At 40.2% G+C, this 21,521-nt stretch overlaps 1 protein-coding gene across 1 annotated transcript in view; it reads left to right on the forward strand.

Moving 5' to 3' along the window:
* The window catches only part of PCSK2 (proprotein convertase subtilisin/kexin type 2), a 495,543-nt gene that overhangs the window by 251,788 nt on the left and 222,234 nt on the right, over positions 1-21,521 (forward strand). The gene's annotated exons all lie outside the window — the stretch shown is intronic.

Genomic DNA, 21,521 nt, shown 5'->3' on the forward strand with positions numbered 1-21,521 from the left:
ACACATCCTGTTTCATGACATTGATTGCAATCCCCAAATTGTAACAGCTTTATTTATCATTTATTTATCATATGTATTTATCATTTCCCTGTGTTCTTCTTTCCTATGCATTCCTTCCCTCTGAGCTAACTCCCTGTGCAAATACTGCCCTTCTCAACTCCCATGATTGATTGTTCTAATGTGTGTACCTTCCTGGTGTAAATATTCACTTTATATGCCTGTATATTGTTTGCTTAGAAGCCACAGGAGTGAGTTCAATCCAGGCCTAAAGGCTAACTAGGGGCCATGGTCTTGGGAGTTTCACCAGTCTCCATCAGACCAGTAAGCCTGGTACATTTTTATGATTTTGAATTTTGTTCCACATTTTTCTCCTACTCTATCCAAGATCTCCTGCATCTCTTTCCAAGTGGATGGCAGCGGTAGTCAGGCACCATCTAGTTGTTCTGGTCTCCTGGTCATATAGGCTGAGATTTTCATGGTACACTAGTCCCTTAGACTAATTGTTTCCATGAATCTTTGGTTTTCTTCATTATTCTTTGTTCCAGATGAGGAGAGCTGCTTGCAAGCTTTTGAGACCCCAGCCACTACTCAACAAAATAGGATATGGAACAAAGTTTTGGAGTAGTATGTTATGCCAATTGAGCTTGAGTCCTATGCAACCATGGTCCTGAGTCCACAGGCCAACAACTCACTCCCTTAGGGTGGTTGGCTGTGGCTAAGAAACTATCATAACCTTTCCCACTGTTAGTTCTGTTTATATGGACATTTTTACAACACATACAACTATGTATGTAGAAATATCATGTGCCAACCTTATATATGGTCATGGGTATATTCCCGTTTGTCGAGATATACCTGATCATTCAGCCTGTCTCCCTATGTATCTACCCATATATTAGTATTTGTTATTACTGATAATGCAGTATTATATATGTAAAAGTGTTTATCTTTGTTGTGTGCACACCTCTCTGTGTCTTCCTTTTCCTTAGTGTTATTGTGTTAGTCACTCACTTTTGGTATATTGCCTTTCTCTTCACCCAAATCATTACCTGTCTCTTACCTATCTAGCAATTTGGTATATTGCCCTTCTCTTCACCCAAACCATTACCTGTCTCTTACTGATCTAGCAATTTTCCTCCCCCTTCTTTTTCCTCCCTGGTAACCAACAAAATTTCCTTCCGTGTATAAACCTTTCCTTGACTTTTTACAATAGTGGACTAATACATATTTGTCCTCCTGTGATCGATTTACTCAACTCAGCCTAATGTCCTCCAAGTTCATCCATGTTCTGTGGTGTTTCATGAATTCTACATTATTCTTTGGTTTGTTAATGCCTACTGCCTATCCATTTTCATTGAGTATATCATTTAATACCCCTTGACAAACAAGAAATTCTAACATAGTATAACAGTAAACACTGCTGGGCTAGAACTGTGCAATGTAATTTTTGACCAGCAAGTCACACACTGCTTTCCTGATTATTCTGGTTAACTAATACCACTCTAGGAGAAATATACCACAAATGGGATGGCCTTAACAAACAGGAGATTATTCTCTTACAGTTCGGGAGGCTAAAAGTCTGAGTTCAAAGTGCCAAGCTCTAGGGGCCGTGTGAAAACCCCTCGACCATGGGCTTCAGCTCTGCCTCTTGCTCCTGGCCCACTGAAGCTAGAGGCATCTCTTCACACAGGCAGTTACTGGCTGCTGAGGCTAACAAACCCAAAGGTTGACAAATAAAATGGCACAGTCCCGATGTTACCAAACCATACAGCAGAACATTAATTCAAGTCCATTGGAAGTTCTGAGGTTGGCAGAGCATGGCAGGCTGCTGAACAATGGCACGGCTACTTACAGGGTTCAAGCATGCCATATGCTAGAGACCATTCCCCAAGGCTTCTCCTTATATACAGGAAGCAGAGACCACATCACTAGGGCAGCTACTGAGCTGCTCACAGTAGATTCCAGCATGGAGTTGATTACCAGTCTCATTATGGGGCTACATCCAGCTGCCCAGCCACTCAACCAGACGCAGCCAAGTTGACACACAAACTTAACTACCACACTGAAAAAACCCACAACTGCTTGAAATATAAGAGATTGCTTTATTTTAACCCCAACACTTAAGCATTCGTGTGTTCACTTAAAATTTCCTCAACTCTAACTAAGCTATACATCTGTCACCTCTAGATTTAGGTACAAGTATGCTATTTTAGTAGCTGAAGATTTAGGCAAGTAAGGATTAAACAGGAGAAAGGATGGTTAATGAGCAGAAGTATTGAAGCGCCAACATTCTGGATCATTTGTCTGGGAAAGCGGGTGTCTTTATTGCCAAAAACAATGAGGAGTTTCCTTGCATTTAGTGTTTTGGAGAGATGTTGAGTGTATTGGTGAATACTGAGGAGCTGTGTTTCTATATCTTTCATGGGTTTAATAAATCTAGAGGAGTATACATGGCATATTTGCTAATTAAAAAAAAAAAAAAGTGTTAAATGACTCATTGGCATAGCCTAGCCAATATGCCCCCAGAGAGGAATGACAGAAAACTATATATCAGAGATGATATCCCACCTTGTAGACAAGACAATCAATTGTGAATTAAGAAATGATTCTGCCACAGCAGTGATGTCTAAATAGTTCTCTCTTCTTCTCCTCATGCCTCCTCTCCCTCTGCAAACTTAGGAACTGTCTCTCTGGTTGTTGGTTTTGCTTCCTTAAAGACTTCTTGCTCTGAACTGCAAGAGACTGCCCCATGTAGGGTCAGCTTCTGATTCTGCTGACTCTTCTACTGCCTTCTCCTTCTCTCCCTTCTCCGGAGCTGCAGACCCTGAGATTTCTCCAAAGAGGAGTGCAGTGCTGTGAATTACTTAATATGGTCTTTCTAGCCTGGTCTTTGTGACTCCCACCCGATGACTGGGTGGGACTTTGCAAATGTGAGGTGTTGTGGCACACCAAAAGGATTGGATAGCTTGCTAATGTAAATGAGGTGCATGTCATCTTTGTGGGGGGTGGTATTATGCAAATAAGTTGTACATAACCCTAAGGTAGGTATTGGTCAGTTTTGCCATCTCACTAGGCCTAAAATCAGCCATCCCAGAGACAGAAAGGGGGATCTCACTATCATTAAGAATGAAGACCCAGGAGCAGAACTCATCCTTTGGCCCCAAGCTCCCTGCACTGAACTTCCTCAATCCAGGAGAGAGAGAGAGCTGTAACACTTTACTGAGACTGTGAGAGAGGGCAGCAATGAAACCACAGCAGCAGAGGCAGCAGAACCAAGAGACCAGCTTGAGACAGAGCAGTGGGCTTCCTGGCCCATGGAGTGAGAAACCTGAGTGCATTCGGGCAGGAGGCTTGCTGGTGGAGTGGGGTGCTTCTCTGGGTATCTATCAGAAGAGTTAAAAGAGCTTTGTCACACTTGCCCAAATGGAATAGAGGCCAGGCTGAGGGGCTAAGGGCCAAAGAGAGGCATGCCTATGGGCATGGCTGAGGGGAAGCTGTTCTGATTGAAGAATTGTATCCTAAGTGTTCCTGAACCTGAACTGTAACTTGTTACTTCCCTAATAAGCCCCATAATCACGAGTGTTTTCTGTAAGGTCCAAGTGATCATTGCAATGAATTATTGAACACAGCAGAAAAGTAGAGAGTGCCGTGGAGTGGACAGTTAATGTTAGTTAGAATTGGCAAGAAGGTTGGAGGTGATGGTGCATCTGACTTCCACTTCATAGGAATCAACCTTGAGCTGTTGATGCTAATTCTTCTTCCCCCTTGTCAAGTTAGAGGAAGTAAAAAAAAAATAAAAATGTCACCTTCACATCCTTTCCACAAAGATATTAAGTACTTCTGTTCCTGTGTTCTCATATGCTAGTGGCCTTTCCTAACAAAGAAGTGGCTGGGATAGTAGAGGCAAGGCAGCAGGTTTGGCCCTAGAAGGTTGTACCCTGCAGTCCAGGAAATATCTGTCCTCTTGTCTTGGGGATCCAAGGTGCTTGTTTCCTTGGCTAGGTTTTGGTTGTCCACAAGCTCTCTCCATGCTCGTTGTTGTTGGGTACTATGGAGCCTAATGATAGCTGCCTATGTAACAGAGAAGAATTTCTAGGCTGTAATCTTTATGGGAGCAGATCATCAGGTCTTTCTCTCGTGGTGCAAGTGGGCAGGTTAGAACCACCAACCTTTCTGTTAGCAACTGAGTACTTAACCATTGTGCCCCCAGAGCTCTATCTATCTTCATTAAGAACAGCCAAATAGGATCAGTTTGCTGTAGTAAACCAGGATTGATCCATCTTGTCACTTAGGAGTCTTCAAGGTGGGATAACTATCTTGTAAAGCTGACAGTGGGGAGTCTCCCTCCTGAACTACCTGAGAAGTATCTGAGCTTCCAGGAAGGCCACTGTCATATGGGTGACCTAGTTGTCTTTCCCTTCTCCTGCCCTCCTAGCCTGGGCATTTCTGCTGCTCCCAATACCAGTAACCAGATTTAAAAGATACAGTAATTTGTATGTGAAAAATATCTTCAGGTCAATATAGTCAACAGTGTCATTCACCTGTCCAAAAGCCTGGTCTAAATATGGATAAGATCAATAAAAGTGGAGCATTAAATTGAGAGATGCCAGCCCTCTCAAATCTGCAACTTTCAGAATATCCCTGAAGCATTCTATGAGTTTTTCTCTTGTTTCTCTGAAGAAAATATATACATACATATATTTTCCATATTAAAAAATAAATACACATTCTTTGTACAAAATTTGGAAAAGCATAAAACAGATTCAAAACTGGCCATAATAGCCTAATACTTTGATAGTTTTCTGGAATTTTATTTCTATGTGTATGTGTATAAGTTTTTTTATGAAATTGGGCTCTCATTATTTCCATCTTCTACTTAATATTATTTCATGAGCATGTCTTCTGTTTGATTTCTAGGCTGTAATCAAATCAAAACATGATGTTGAGGACTGTATAGCATGGCCTCACGTGACTATGCCATGATTATCTAAATATCTCAATCCCCAATTGCTAGGCAATTAAGCTGTTCCCAACAGATTCTATTTCTAAAAGGGAGAGTGACAGACAAGAAAGTGACAGGGTAGAAGGACTCCAAACCATAGCCTGCTAAAGAAATCTGAAAAAACTAGAATTATTTATCTCAGAAAAAAGAAACTTAAGAGGGACATTCAATATGTTTTCAAAGCCTCCATGTGGAATAAGGCAATCAACTTGTTTGGTGAGTTTTCCCGAGAAAATTGCCACAGTGGAAGAAAGATTTTGGTTTAGTTAAAGGAAGAACTGTCTGATGGTTAAGGAAAATAAATAAATGGAATTAGCTTTCCCAATAGAGTCGGGTCCAACTCAATGACACATAACAACAACAACACCAAGAGGTAATGAGCTCTCCATATCTGGAAAAGGTTAAGAAGAGGCTTGATAGTGATTTCTCAGAGAAGTTGTAGAAGAGATGACAATATCTAGGCTAAACTTAAATTAGATAGCATCTAATGTGTTCAGTTCTGCTCAAAACTACACATCTTGATAACTCCCATCTAGAGCAAGATCTGAGTTTTCATCATTTATCAGCCACTTAGAGCCTTAAAGAGAAATTTATGAACACACACACAAAGAGATGACTATGAAAAGTTTCCACATTGTTGTTATAGGTAAGAAAACTGAATGTCCAAATATTTCATTCTTAAGTCTTCAGCAGAGAACTTGAACCAACTGGTTTCTGCCAGTCCCAGTGCCTCTCTCAGCCTGTATAGAGCTGAGAGGGATATCTTTGAAGTTACTAATCACATTTATCTTCTTTATTCTAAATTATAAGTTTTATACCATAATTAGCAGAATAAGGAGGGCAAATAAAACAGATCTGTCCAGGAGAGCAATGAAATCAGTGGGTAGTGATAGGCTTAGAAATTATTTTAGCAAAGGATTAACAGGCAGCTTCAAACCTTGTTAAGTGACTTAATAGTTTGGACATTATCAGGTAGCCCAGTGCCCTACTAATGAAATGTGCTTTGGGAAGTCTTTGTTTGTGTTCCCCCAGAAGCAGGCCCTGAGATAAGAGTTTGAATACAAGGAGAGGAGAGTGTAATGAGACGGGAAGGCAACCAATAAACTATTTTACCAAACAAATAATGCCAGGTGCAACCTGAGCTCAATCCCTCTAGGGATCACTAGGAGTACAGTTGAATGATTGTCAGAGTTCCTCGCCCTAAAGAAGCAGTAGGAGCTGGGGTATCTATACACCAACTCCCATGAAACATCCGTTGAGGGTTGGTCCCAAGAGTGTTATTATCCCAGAACTTCCTATCTGCTTTTGGGTAGGAGGGGGCAGACCAGCTTCCCACAGCCCTAAGCAAAGAGATACAGATATTAGCAGTTGGAGCTCCCCAGGGGTCCTGAGGGTGTCTGGCCAAAGGGATATGGGCAGGGTGCCGAAACATCTGCTACAGACAGGATGACTTCAAAATTCATTAAAGGTTAATATAATTAGATATGCTATGTTGGGAAGTACTACTTCCATAGTGATACCACCTCAGAAACCCAAGGAGGGGTCGTTATGAGTCGGGTCTGACTCCAGGGCACATAACAGCAATAGCGATGTTGGGAAGACTCCTTCTTGATTATTTTCAGTAAGAAGTGGAAACTCTTCCAGAGGTTTTTCAGACAAATATGACAAAAATTTCTTCATAATCATGTCACACAAAATGTTTTCAAAAGTGGAATTATTTTCAAGGCTTTGTTATTCCATATACTAAAAGAAGGAATATGCTATGTGTCTAATGTTATTTCTTAGTGTTTTAACTGAGAGTTAAGATATATTAAAAACTGAAAATCAATAGATGAATGTAAGTCATTAGTGTTAATTTAATTCAACAAATCTTCACTGATAATAATAGCCAATTTTCTCATTACTCTATTATTCTACAGACATTAAATTTAATCTGAGGGATCCAATCCCAGTGGTTAATGCTCACTATTCCAAAGCATTAAAATTCTCCTTTTAACATCCTAAGTAATAATAACATGAAATGGATATTGGCCAAGAACAATGTCTGATTACCCAAAAACTCAAGGTAAACACTGGCTTACTTGTGCTTACTTACCAATCTGTAGTGAACAATTTCACTTTTTTTTTTTAACCACATCAAAGAGTCTGTTTGTAAGTATGGCTGTCATATCTTTCTCTCTCGATCTCCCAGCACCTTCCTACAAAATCAAAGCCTCTTTTCAAATTTCCAATCCTTGTAGAGATGGAGTACTCAGCAAGCAAAAAGCACAGGCTTACTTGTGCTTATTTACTAATCTGTAGTGAACAATTTCACGTGGATTTCACCACTGAAAAGCATGTGAAACTGTTCACCACAGATTAGGAAGTAAACACAAGTAAGCTCGTGCTGACCTTGCTTATTGGGTTATCCACCCCTGGCCAAAAACTCTTTTAAACCAAAACTATTGCCATCAAGTCAATTCTGACTCATAGCAACCCTACAGAACAGAGTAGAAGTGTCTCATAGGGTTTCCAAGTCTGTATACCTTTGCAGAAGCAGACTGCCTCATCTTTCTCTCATGAACCAGCTGGTGGGTTCAAACCACCTATCTTTTGGTTACCAGTCAAATGCTTTAACCACTTCACCATGAGTTAAAACCAGAGCCCCCTTTATTCCATCTTCTCTATGTGCATGACCTAAATAATTGCTTTAATTTAACACAATCATTCTTTATTTAGCCTTGATATGTACAAGCCACAGAGATAGAGAAATAGAATATGGGCAATTTCCTGAGGAGAACACAGGTCAGTAAGGACTACAAGTGTGAAACTTGACTTCCAGCAGAAGGGTAGGCAGACTGTGGGTGCAAGTGGAGGAGGGGGTTTCTCTTGACTATGTGGTTCCCAGTCTAATGACTGTCACAGGCTGGTGTGTACAGTGGGTGAAGCGTGGCCCTCTGCCTGGGAGTGATGTGTGATCAGTGCAAAAAAGAGGACTTCTTCAAGAGCATGTAAAGCATGATGTAAGTGGCAGCTTTCAGAGCATGGCTGCCTCCTGCTTTGCTTCATAAGTCTGCTCTGCTGAAACTACAATGGTGAAGAAATGCTAGTGGCTGAAAAAAAATCCAAGGAGCATCTCAAACCTGAGAGTTCAGGTTTTCTCAGTAGAAGACCCGAAACAAGGCTAGTTTGTGTGGAGGAATCTCTGGGTAAATGATTAGTGTGCCTGGCTGCTAAATGAAAGTTTGGAGATTCAAGGCTCCCCAGAGGTGCCTCAGAAGAAAGTACTGGCAATCTACTTCCAAAAAATCAGCAATGGAAAATCCTATGAGGTGTAGTCCTACTCATGAGTCAGGGTCAACTCCACAGCAACTGTTTGGTTTGTTTAGTTTAGCTTATTGAGAGAACATCCCAGGAAACTCAAGCAAAGGAGAACAGCAATGATACTAGAAAGGACAAACAGCCAGGAAAGGGTTTGTTATCAAACAGATTACCATTGTGTGGAATGGGAGCTTATCTCATTGGGGAACTCTGGGAGGCTGTGTAGACATAGCCTGCCTCAGAGTTATACACTAGCTCCTGTCAATCACTGCTTGTGAGCTGCTCTCCAGGAGCAGAATGAAGTATGATGTTGTGGGAGCTAGGGGGTGGTTAAATCCTGGCTCCTCTGTTCCACTTTACACAGGAATAGAATAGGACCCAGCAGACATAGACAGTCTTCAGGCAGTGTTTCAGGTGGTGACACAAATCAGCCATCATGAACAGAAATCATAAGAATCAAGGACAAACGGGCAGGGTACTGACAGTATGATAAGAGTTGAAACTGAGTCAGATTTGAATGTGACTCCTGGTTCCCTAACTCATAGATGTGCAACCTTGGACTAAAGTGTTCAAACTCTTTGGACTTAGTTGTCTCATTTGTGAAATGGGAAAAATGAATGTCTTATCATTCAGCTTTGTTGTGAGGGATCATTGAGATAACATGCGTAGTGCTTAGCATGTAATAAATGCTCAATAAACCTTCATTTCCTTCTCAAAAGAGTTGAGATTGCAACTCTGTACAATTGCATATCATCCTGATGGAGAAGAAATAGGGTCATGTCTCCAGAAACCAGTGTGAGTGCTGTGTCCTCCCCTATGAAATCAGAGTTATAAAAATAGAAAAATGGGTATGATACCCCTGGCTCAGTGTAAGATGGTGAGGTTGGAAGAGTTAAGACCAAAAGGCTGAGCAAAGTGTTTGGAAAGTAGCATTCAAGCAAACAGAAGATAAAAGGAAAGAGAAGACTCATTGATGATTTTTAGGGATATAAGGAAGAGAACGGCCCCAGTAAAAGCAGAATTTCTGTTCTGCATCATCTTCTCTATCACAAATCTTCCAATTAAAAGGATATTCATGAATATTCATAAAAGAAGGCCAGCCCCAAAGTGGGTGAAGTGAGTGTAAGGTAGCAACTAGCTTCTACAAATGAGGTTTTCTCCAGACCCAAGGAAATTATATCTCTTGGCTTCTAAGCAATCACAGAAAGGGACTTCAGAGATCTGATGGTTGGGAAAGGCTACTTTTTGCATGACAACTTCATCTTCTAGCATAGAAGCCATGAGTCCCCTTCTAAGCAGCTCCAAACTCCTGTGTTGAGAATCAGCCCAGGTTCATGGGCTCCTCTCAAGTTCCAGTTTTCCAGGAATTGATGCCAACATCTTGTCCATCCCGAGATTTACAGCTTGTCATATGTCTTTGGAGGACCTCAACTAAAGGGATGAAGTATACTTCCCACTCCTTAACTTTGGGTCTGGCCTTATGACTTGTGTAGGGCAATGGAATAATACTGAAGTGTTGATATGTCCATTTTCTATACCCTCCCATGTCTCTGCCATCATCAGAAGAAGAACAGGCTGGCCTGCTGGTTCCAGGTGGAGGATGAGAGGCACATGGAGGAGAGCCACCCTAGCTGTCACAGTCTGAAGCAGAGCCACTCAAGTTGACCTACAAAACTATAGTGAGAAACAGTCACCCAGCTGAGTCCCACCAATATCAGCCAAACCCCAGTCAACCTGAAGAAGCAGCATTTCCAGGCAAGATCAGCAGAGCTGCTCAGTGATCCCAACCTAGATCACCTACTCTCAGCTGATCCCCAGACTCATAAGCTATATAGATGCTTATTATTTATGCTAGTGAAAAATTATGGCTATTTTTAGAGATCACTCACTCACTGCTACCGAGTCAATTCCAATTTGTGGTGACCCCCCCTTTGGTTTCCATGGCTATAAATCTTTATGGAAGCAGACTGTCTAATCTTTCTTCCATGGAGCAGCTGGTAGTTTTGAACCACTGACCTTTTGTTTAGCAACCAAATGCCTTAACCACTACACCAGCAGAGTTCCTTATTTTTAGGGGTAGACTTTATAATCTGTATTTTTAAAAAAATACTCCAGGATTCTGATGATTAGCCTGGCTGTCCATTTTGGCATTTCACTCACTCATTCATTCAATCATTCACTCAGCACTGATCGTCACCAATATGTATGATTGCATTACAACCAGATTTTACTCTTTGTGTGAAAGTGCAGACTTTGTGTTTTGTGTTTCTCTTAATTATTTTTACTAGTTGCCATCCAGTTGACACCAACTCATGGTGACTCCATGTGTGTCAGAGTAAAAATGTATGCCTTGGGTTTTCAATGGCTGATTGTTCAGAAGTAGATAGACCATCCATGCACTTCTCTTAACACTTAGCAACATATTAAGCAGGAATTTAATAAATATTGGTTAAATCACATTGAATATTAGTCCATCAATACTATTGCAAATGAAACCAGGAGATAAATCATAGGAAGACCCTGTATTGATAATGATGGGAAACTCTGACATGCAGAACCCTCTAGTCCCCAACTCAGACTACTGTGTAGAAAGAAGGCACCACTCCACTGCATAGTGCACTTCATTACCAATGAGAATAGAACCAAGATCCCATAGCTGAAGACCTAGAGATAGTGGTTCTTCGTGTGGATATCTACATGCAGCTAACCAACTGCTATTTTGTTTATAGTCTAGAACCCCACAGATTGATGGAAATACAATTAAGTTTGAAGATGGGAAAAAATAAATTATGTTTCTTGGTTTGGTTCAAAATTTGGAATATTATTTTTGCCCTAAGCTTTTCATTTCACCAAAAGAAGTTCTTGTGAATGGAAAAAAAGCCACCTCTGTGGACCTGCCCTTTTCCATTCTTTCCCTCTAACAGGTGATTGTCTGTAAAGAGGGGCCTTTGGAGTGCTCTGAAGGGTTGCCAGGACTGTGCCTGGGGAAAGGTCTTTGAGCTTGGCAGCTAGTGCACACCAGGGCTTCTGGTAGCATGTGGCTGCCACAATGAAAGAGTGACGTCTAGAGATGTACGCAGTCCCCAGCCCTGAGTGACTCAGAGGTTGTGGAGTATTGATTGTTCCAGGCTCTTAGACCTATTAATATTTAAATAAATACATTAATATTGCATGTGAACTGGAAGTTAAAATAACCTTTGTGTCTTATTGAAAGGAAGGGCTGGCTTTCTTCTTTTTACTCATTAATATTGGCCAGGTAGTCATTAGCTCTTTAGCACCAAAAGGTCAGGGATATAAACTTTTTTAAAAGATCATTTTGACAGACTGTCAAAAAATGGGTTTCATCTGAACACAACTATGTAGCAGCAAACTTTTCCCATTTTCATAGAAACATACTTTGGTATAAAAATGGAAAAAAATTAAAGAAAATCTTATTTAATTGAAATGAAATTACTTGTTTGGACATAGACTATGGCTAGAACTGAAAGCAAAGACAATAGTTGGGTTAACTGACTTTTCCAAATTGCTCTGTTGACTGGCTTTTGTTTCATTGAATCTAGGTAACATTTGTGAAACCAGTATTGTGTTCCTACTATGTGCCAGATGCTGTACTGGGCACCTGGATTATAAAATGTAAAAAAAAAATCCAGTCCCTTTCCTCAGAGTTCAGTAGGGGGGCACATGTGTAAATATGTAAATACATCATAATGTGTTCAGGGCTGTCCTAGATATAAAAACAGTGCCTACTGTGGGAATACAGCAGTAAGAACAACCAAGTTTTCCCTACAAGTTAGAGAAGGAAAGATTTAAACTCATTTGAAGAATGAGCAGCAGAGTACCAAATGGGGAATAGATTTGTTTTCCTGGATCAATACAGCACATGAATTCATTGAGAAGCTTGATATATGCTGAAAAACTGGGTGATAGATTATGATTAGGTTTTTCTTCAAGAAGCCTAGGCTAAATATAACCCACAAAAATCATTCCTTTTTCCAAAATTTCCTACAGGTCTTTGATACTTTGACTGAATTTAAGTAATTTAACAGCCAAGATAATATCTTCCAATTCTTTTATTCATGGAAGAATCAACTGGAGACTTCATTCCCAAGGAAATCATTAGTACAGACTTCTTCTATAAATAAATAACTTAACTGTGGATGGATGGATGGTAATGAGACTATTAGGATTTTATGCTTTATCATCAAGCATACACACTCAGAGAAAAGTATAGAAATATTTATATTACAAGACATGCAACAAGAAAGTTATTTATGCAAATAAAAGAATATTTGAAAGATAGCTTTTCCCTACTACTTTTGTTTCTTTTCTATTCTCCTCTTCTAGCATTAGTATGTAAACCACAAAAAACAAACTCACTTCCATGGAGTCTGACCCGACCCATAACAACCCCTTTTTGGGTTTCTGAGGTGGTATCACTATGGAAATAGATTGCCCAGTCTTCCTTCCAAGGAGTGGCTGGTGGGTTTGAACCACCAGCCTTCTGGTTAGCAGTCAGATGCCTTAGGCACTATGCCACCAGAGCTGCTGCATTAGTATATACTCCTTGAATTTCCAAGATGTGAAATCTTTCACTAGATTTCCTCTTTATGTTCCTATTTCAAAGTCCCAAAAAGCCTTAGGTGGATGAACCTTGCTCAAAGTAAATGGACCTTAAACAAAAAGTAATAATAATAATAATTAATTTTCCAGTACTACCTTGGGGAGCTCTGATGGTGTAGTGCCTAAGGCATCTGACTGCCAACCAGAAGGCTGGTGGTTCAAACCCAACAGCCACTTCTCAGAAGGAATATTAAGCAAACTACTTCTGTAGTGATGCCACCTCGGAAAACCAAGGAGAGTTCACTATGAATCAGATCCAACTCGACTGCAGTGAGTTTGGGTTTTGTTTTTTTGTGCTGCCTTGCTGTAGGTATGATGAAACATGCAGCATCTGTTGTTGATGTTAGGTACCATTGAGTTAGTTCCAATCCATATCAACCCTATGTACAATACAACATAACACTACCTAATTCTGCTCCATCCTCACAATTATTGCTGTGTTTGAGGCTACTGTTGCAGCCACTGTATCAATATATGTCCTTGAGGATCACTGCTTTTTCACTGACCCTCTACTTTACCAAGCATGATGTCTTTCCCCAGGGACTGGTTCCTCCTGGTAACATGTCCAAAGTACATGAGATGAAGTCTTGCCATCCTCACTTCCAAGGAATATTCTTGTTGTACTTCTTCCAAGACAGATTTCCTTGTTCTTCTGGCAATCTATGGTATATTCAACATTCTTTGCCAACACCATAGTTCAAAGGCATCAATTCTTCATCAGTTTTCCTTATTCATTTTATAAATTTTGCATGCATATGAGGCATGGGTCAGGCACACTTTCATCCTCAAAGTGAAATCTTTCCTTTTAAACACTTTCAAGAAGTCTTTTGCAGCAGATTTGCCAATGTAATACGTGGTTTGATTTCTTGGCTACTGCTTCCATGGGTGTTGACTGTTGGTCTAGGTAAAATGAAATCCTTGACAATTTCAATCTTTTCTCCATTTATAATACTGCTTATTGGTCCAGTTGTAAGGGTTTTTATTTTCTCCATGTTCATGTATAATCCACATTCAAGGCTGTAGTCTTTGATCTTCATCAGTATTTAGTACTTCGAGTCTTCTTCATTTTCAGTAAGCAAGATTGTGTCATCTATATATCACAGCTTGTTAAACAGTCTTCTTCCAATTCTGATGTCTCATTCTTCTTCATATATTTCAGCTTCTTGGGTTACTTGCTCAACATAAAGATTACTTAAGTACGGTGAAATGATACAATTCCAACATATATTTTTTCTGATTTTAAACCATGTAGTGTCCCCTTGTTCTGTTTAAACAACTGCTTCTTGGTAAACATCTTTCTGGTGTTCTTTGCTTTCAACCAAGATCCATCTGACATCAGCAATAATATCCTTCATTCTATATCCTCTTCTGAATCTAGCTTGAATTTCTGGAAGTTCCCTGCCAATGTACTGCTACAACTGTTTTTGAATTATGTTCATCAAAATTTTACTTGCATGTGATATTAATTATATTAATATGCTGCACTAACTAAGGTGGTGGGAGCTCTGGTAGCATAGTGGCTAAGGCACTTGACTACTAACCAGAAGGCTGGTGGTTCAAATCCACCAGCCACTCCTTGAAAGGAAGATGGGGCAATCTACATCCATAATGATACTGCCTCGGAAACCCAAAGAGGGGTTGCTATGAGTCCGGTCGGACTCAATGGCACGTAACAATAACAACAACAACTAAGGTGGTGTTCATTTTTACTTTCTTCCTCTCTTTGGGTCCCTATTTCCCAACTATATTTACTTAAAGCCACAGTTTGGGATGTCTGATGAGGGTCTGCCCAGATTTCATTGCCTAGTGCAGGAGGAGAGTTCTGGGTTCAGCCACAAGCCAGTGTGTGGCCATCTACAGTGCCTACCTACATCATTACCAAGTAATGGAACCCAAGTGGGTATGTCTACTAGAGCCCACCCTATGTGTCATTGCCATGCCAACTATGGACCTGATATAGACCAAAGGTCTGATCCATTTCTCTTAGCTCTCTGAAGTAACAATAACGGCTAAGAAGAACAAAATTCCAAGGCTTCAATTAAAGAGGACCAGCCATGGAGTTTTCTAATACATGATATACTTCTGCAGTTGGGTTAATGAGTCATGAAGACTACAACTTTCATTTCAATTGAAAATCATTCTTCTCTTTAGAGTCTCAAACATTTTTCCTTTTGGCTAGCAACTGAGCAAATTAACCATTTGTACCACCCAGGGACTACATATATATCAGAACAATAATTATATTCTATTTTGACACAAATAATGTGCACGTTATATGAAAGTTTACAGAGCAAATTCATTTTCCATACAGAAGCTTATACATATTTTTTGTTGCTGCAAACCATACTACCCCTTCTCGTGTTAGTTGACTATACATGCTAGGTATGTTATATGTGAAAATACAGTGTGTATATATAATATTTATATAATCTCCAATTAAGGACCAGATCTTCATGGCCTATGAGAGATAAATGGAGAAATTTAGTAAAAGAGATTTTTTGTGGTTATTAATATTACTAACTATCTAGACTGGATTCCCAGGAAGCAGAGCCTGAGATAGGGATTCTTGAGAAAGTACTTTATTGGAGAAAAGCCCCCCAAAAAGGGGAGATAAGTAAGCAGGACAGGATAGGGACTAAGGAACTAAGCAAAGTCTTATTCTCACCTGGAGTCAAGCCTCAACCCTATCCCATGGGGAGAATCATATCACAGAATGGGTCCCTCCCAGAAGAATAGAACTGGCATTTTTCACCCCTGTATTAGTCATTCATTAGCTTCAATAGGCTCTGGAGAAGTGGGCGTATCATGTGTAACTCCAAGGGCTTGGGGACTTCAATTGTCTCTGGGCAATCTTCCAGAGAAGGAGACAGCTATGAACTTACAACAATACTCACAGACCTGAGTTTTCTGAAGTGTCCTATAAAAGTGATTTGGGTGGACACCAATGGCAACCACTACACAGACATTGCATCCCTGTGGTTCTCTTGAACGAGGACAAGGCCATGCCTTATGATTCTCCATATACTCAATGCCTAGCAAATGACTTTGAACATAACATATGGACAAACATCTATTTGTCATCAAGTGAATGAATGAAATCAAGAAAAAGATGTGACCTCAAAGACTGAAGAAAAGAACTCCATCTAAACTGAGTATAGAATGAAAGACATGATGGCAGAATGGCCATGTGGTTGACAAAATAATGGCCCCCAAAGATGACCATACCCTACAACCTGTGAATGTCTAAAGTTTCACAGCAAAAGGAACTTTGTAGATGGACTTAAGGTTAATTTGAAATAAGAAGATTATTGAATGGAAAAGAAAATTTTTCACATTCAGAAAAATGAAACAGGATCCATACCTCCTCACACCACATACAAAAGCAAATTCAGAACGAAGCATGGACTTAAATGTGCAAACTAAAACCATAAATTCTTAGAACAAGCAGGGGCAATGTTTTCAGACCTAAGTTTCAACAATGGTTTATCTAATATAATAACAAAAGCACAAAAAGGAAAACACAGAATAAAAAAATGGGACCTTATAAAAATGAAAAATTTTCATCATCAAAATACCTTCCAAAAAAGTGAAAAGGCAAATTACCAACTGGGAGAATATCCTTGGAAACCAAATCTAGCAAGAATCTAATAACCAAAAAGTAGAAAAATTTCAACAATTTAACAACAAAAAGACAAACAACCCAATCATAAAATGAGAAAAGGATTTGAATAGACATTCCATCAAAACATTCCAGTGGCCACCAAACACATGAAAAGATGCTCACTGTCATTAGCCATCCAACCAAACCAAAACCAAACCCACTGTCATCAAGTAGATTCCAATTCATAGTGACCCTCATTGGTTTTCAAGGCTGTAAATCTTTATGGAAGTAGATTGCCTCATCTTTCTTCCACAGAGAAGCTGGTGGGTTTGAACTGCCAACCTTCTGGTTATCAGTCAAATGCCTTACCCAATATGTCACCAGAGCACCTTCATTAGCCATCAAAGAGATGCAAATCAAGACCACAGTGAGATACCATTTCACACTTATTACAATGGTTAAGATTTAAAAAAAAAGAAAATAACAAATGTTGGCAAGGATGTGGGGAAATTGGAACCCTTATCCACTGCTAGTGGGGATGCAAAATGGTACAGCCATTGTGGAAAACAGTGTGCTGATTCCTCAAAAAAAATTAAAACTAGAACTACAATATGATTCAGCAATTCCACTCCCAAAAGACTTGAAAGTAGAGACTCAAAAAGAAACTTGTACACCAGTGTTCACTGAAGCACTATTCACAATAGCCAAAAGGTGGAAACAACTTAAATGTCCATCAACAGATGAATGGATAGACAAAATGTGGTATATACATACAATGAAATGTTACTCAACCAGTAGAAGAAGCAAAGTTCTGATACGTGTTACAATATAAATGGAGCTTAAGACATTATGCTGAGAGAAATAAGCCAATCACAAAAAGACAAATATTTTATGAGCTCACTTACATAAAAAGACAAGAAAAAGCAAATGTATCAGGACTAAAGTTTATTAGTGTTTACCAGGGACAAGAGGGAGGGGGAAAAGGGGGTTAACAGTGACAGAAAAATCACATTGATTAAGGGTAGGGTTACACAGCTAATTATTGTAATTGCTGTCAATAAGTGTACATCTGTAAAAGGTTGAATTGGCAAAAGTTGTGAGATTGATATATTTACAATGACAGAAAAAGAAAAAAAAAGAGTAATTACTGAGGTTGCTTACATAAAATCAAAATCCTCATGAGAATTGGCTCCTTGGTTTGGAGGTTTAGGGTCATGGTTTCAGGGTACATTCCAGTTAATTGGCCTAATAGCATATTTAGTGCTTCTGTTCTACCTTCTAGTTTGTTGCATAGTACTTGAGTCTTAAAAGTTTGCAAGTGGTCATCCAATGCACAATAATTGGTCTCTATTCACCTAGAACCACAGAGGAAGAAAGATAGGAATATGAGGAGGATATGGAATGTGTGGCTAATTGCCTCCATGAACAACTGCCTCCTTTGCCATGAAACCAGAAGAACTGGATGGTGCCCAGCTCCCATTAGTGAACATTTTAATCAAAGATTCCATAGAAGAATCGTAATCAAAGAGGGGAAATGTAAGAACGGACTATTCCTAAAGTTGCGCAGTAATTACCAAACAGTGTTTCTTTGCTATTCATAAGGTTTTCCCTGGCCAATTCTTTTCAGAAGTGGACGGCCTCTTCCTTCTTCCAATGTAAGAACAGAATATAAATTTTCATGGACTCTAGACTTTCTGGAGCCATGCAGGCTGATGAGCCCTTGAAACTATTGCCATGAGATAGTCTTTAAACCTTAAATCAAAAATATCCCCTGAAGTCTTCTTAAAATTGAACAGTAGTTTATTTAGCTTAAGTAGTAAACAAGGTCTGCCTTAAGCAGTATGCTTTTTTAAAATCTATTTAGAGGGGATTAAATTAACAACAGTAACTTGGAAGATTAGAGAGGAACCTTAGGAAGTAGTGAGTTTATGTTAATTATGGAGGAACAACTCACAAAAAGGTGAGAATATTACACAACTTGAGGACTGTCATTTAAGTGTATATGTAGAAACTATTGAATTGGTGTATGTTTTCTGTATATGATCTAAACAACAACAAAATTAATTAAATTAAAAAAAAAATGGTCAAGGAAGGCAGAATAGTTGATCAGAGAGAGATGTAATGGTAAAAGAAGCAGAAGAGATTAAATCATTAAAGGGATTCAACCCACCATTGCTGACTTTGAACAACGAGGAAGGGGGCCACAAGTCAAGGCATGCTGGCAGCTTCTAAAAGGTGAGAAAGATCTTTAGTTGATAGCTAGCAAGGAAATAAGGACCTCACTCCTATAACTTCAAGAAACTGAATTGTGCCAACAACTTGAAGTAGCCAAGAAATAGATTCTCCCCTATAACTTTCAAGGAAAAATATAACCTTGCTAACACCTTAATTTTAGCCAGTGAGAACCATGTCAGACTTCTGACCTGTCAAAATATAAGATAATAAATTGGTATTCCTTTAGCTGCTAAGTTTGTAGTAACTTTTTATAATGGCAATAGAAATACAGAAAATGGTGTTTTCTCTCCCTTGAATGAGAACTGAACCTACCAATCTCGTAAGTGGTAGAGTGTATGACATGACCTCTCAGCCACTAGTCCAACATGACAAGGTCAGAGGGGACAGATAAACCCAGTTCTGAAGCTAGCAGCTTCCTAATTGAGCCTATAACTGTTCCACATGTAAGTCAAGGAATGTAAAGCCACTCAGACAGCACAGTAAGCAACCATGCTTTGAGTTGGATCTCTGTGGCACAAAGTCCACTCCCTGGGACTTCTTGTCCCTACTCAAATATCAGGAACACAGAAACCAGCACAGTGATTTTACCAAGCTCCCTTTTTTTACCATCCCCACTTCTCTATCATGCACTTTCTCAAGCTGAATCTGCCTTCACTTTGGGTTGATTTGAGGGAGTTTGTTGATATTGTATGCTGCTGTCAATTGGCCTCCAACCTGGCAAGCCCATGCACAATGAAACATAATTGCTGCTCAGTCCTGTGCCATCTCCACAATTGACTAGAGCTCAGACCATTATGATCCATAGGGTTTTCATTGTCTGATTTTCAAAAGTAGATTGCCAGACCTTTCTTCCTAGTTGGTTTTAGTTTGGAAGCTCTGCTGAAACCTGGTTAGCACCATAGCAACACTCAACCCTCCAATGACAGATGGGTAGTGGCTGTGCTTAAGATGCATTGGTCTGAATTGAACCCAGGTCTCCTGCATGGAAAGTGAGAAGTCTACCACTGAACAACCACTGCCCCCTGAAGGGGTTTAAAAAAAAAAACAACATTGAGTTGATTCCAACTCATAACAACTATTGTTTCTCTAGTGCTGCTATAACAGAAATACCACAAATGTATGGCTTAACAAACAGGAATTTATTCTCTTACAATTTTGGAGACTAGAAGTCCAAATTCAGAGTGCAGGCTCTAGGGGCTTCATGAAGGCCCCTCGACTTTGGGGTTCATCTATGCCTGTTGTTCCAGGCCCACTGGGGCTGGAGGGTTTTTCCAACTCAGGCAGCTGCAGACTGCTGAGGCTAAAAAACCTAAGATTGATAAGTAAAATGGCACAATCCCAAGATGAACAGGTACATGGCAGATAACTGGTTCAAGTCCAGGAACAATTCCAAGATCAGCAGGCAACATGGCAGGCCACTGAGATAAAGATTTGGTCAAATATAGGATCCAGGTGTGCCAAAAAGCTAGCGACTGTCCTCAAATATTCCTCATATAGACTGGAAGCAGGCCACACCTGGAAGGCAAATAATTAGCTGCTCACAACAGATTCCACCATGGAGTTGATTCCAATCTCATTATGGGTAATAACTGCATCCAACTGCAGAGCACTCAAAGCCACAGCCCAGCCAAGTTGACTCACAACCTTAACTACCACAGCAATCCTATAGGACAAAGTAGAACTGCTCATAGAGTTTCCAAGGCTGTAAATATTTACAGAAGCAGACTGCTACATCTTTCTCCCATGCAGCAGCTGGTGGATTCAAACTACTGAACTTACAGTCAGCAGTTGAACCACCAAGCCACCAGGGCTATTTGAGGGGTGTTACCAGTGCTTAATCTCTTTTAGACTCTTCCAAAACAAATAGGGAAGGAATGTCTTCCTGGACACACAGAAAGATGGACTTTGCTGTGCTGAAGTCAAAGCTATAACAACTCACAGGATTGTAGAATTGTTGTAGCCCAGTCCCTAGTTATCCTCATTATATAGAGAAGGAAATGGACACCCAGGGGGAGCATGAATTGCCAGAGGTCACACAACAGGTTAGAATAGAGCTGGCCCTGGAACTCAAATCTCCAATATTGGAGGAATGGCCACTTGGACCTAACCCCATATTGCCAATTCACCCTACAGTGCTGCAGGGCACATATCCAGATATTTGCAAGTGTTCTGTAAAACTGGTGCTGGTGGCTGATGCTGTTTAACCTCAGGAGAAGGGAAGAGAATCAAGGTCAACATCAGAACTCACAGACCATACTCACAGTTATGGGGTTTTTTAGGGAAGTAACAGGTTCAATTCAGGATCAGCATCAACAGGCTAAAACTCAGGATTGGAATCGGGAAACATGTAGGCAAAGTCTATCTTCTTCAGTGCAGAACAGCTCTTTTAGCTCCTCTTGGCCATATAAGGCTCTTCTTGGCCCCCTGAAGACAGGCTCCTCTCAGCCCCCTTACAAAAAGCCTCCTCTCTCAACCTTTAGCCCCTTGGCCTTCAGCCCTCTGTCTGCCCTCATCCCTGTTTGGGCAAATGTTATATAAAGCTTCTTAGTGCTGCCAGTAAGTGCCTGGAGGCACCCTACTCCACTAGCAACCTCTGCCCAGAGGTGCTCGCTCTGTAGGTCAGCACATCCACTGTAGCTGCCTTGCCCCATGGGCCAAGAAGCCCACTGCACCACCTCTCACTGGTCTCCTGGCTCTGCTGCCACCGTTTCTCTGCCGCTGCTTCTCTGTCACTGCTTCTCTGCCACCTCTTATCATTGTCTC

This window comes from Orycteropus afer, unplaced genomic scaffold (assembly GCF_000298275.1).
Source record: "Orycteropus afer afer isolate SDZICR_OR568_19922 unplaced genomic scaffold, OryAfe1.0 scaffold00500, whole genome shotgun sequence".
Taxonomy (NCBI): domain Eukaryota; kingdom Metazoa; phylum Chordata; class Mammalia; order Tubulidentata; family Orycteropodidae; genus Orycteropus; species Orycteropus afer.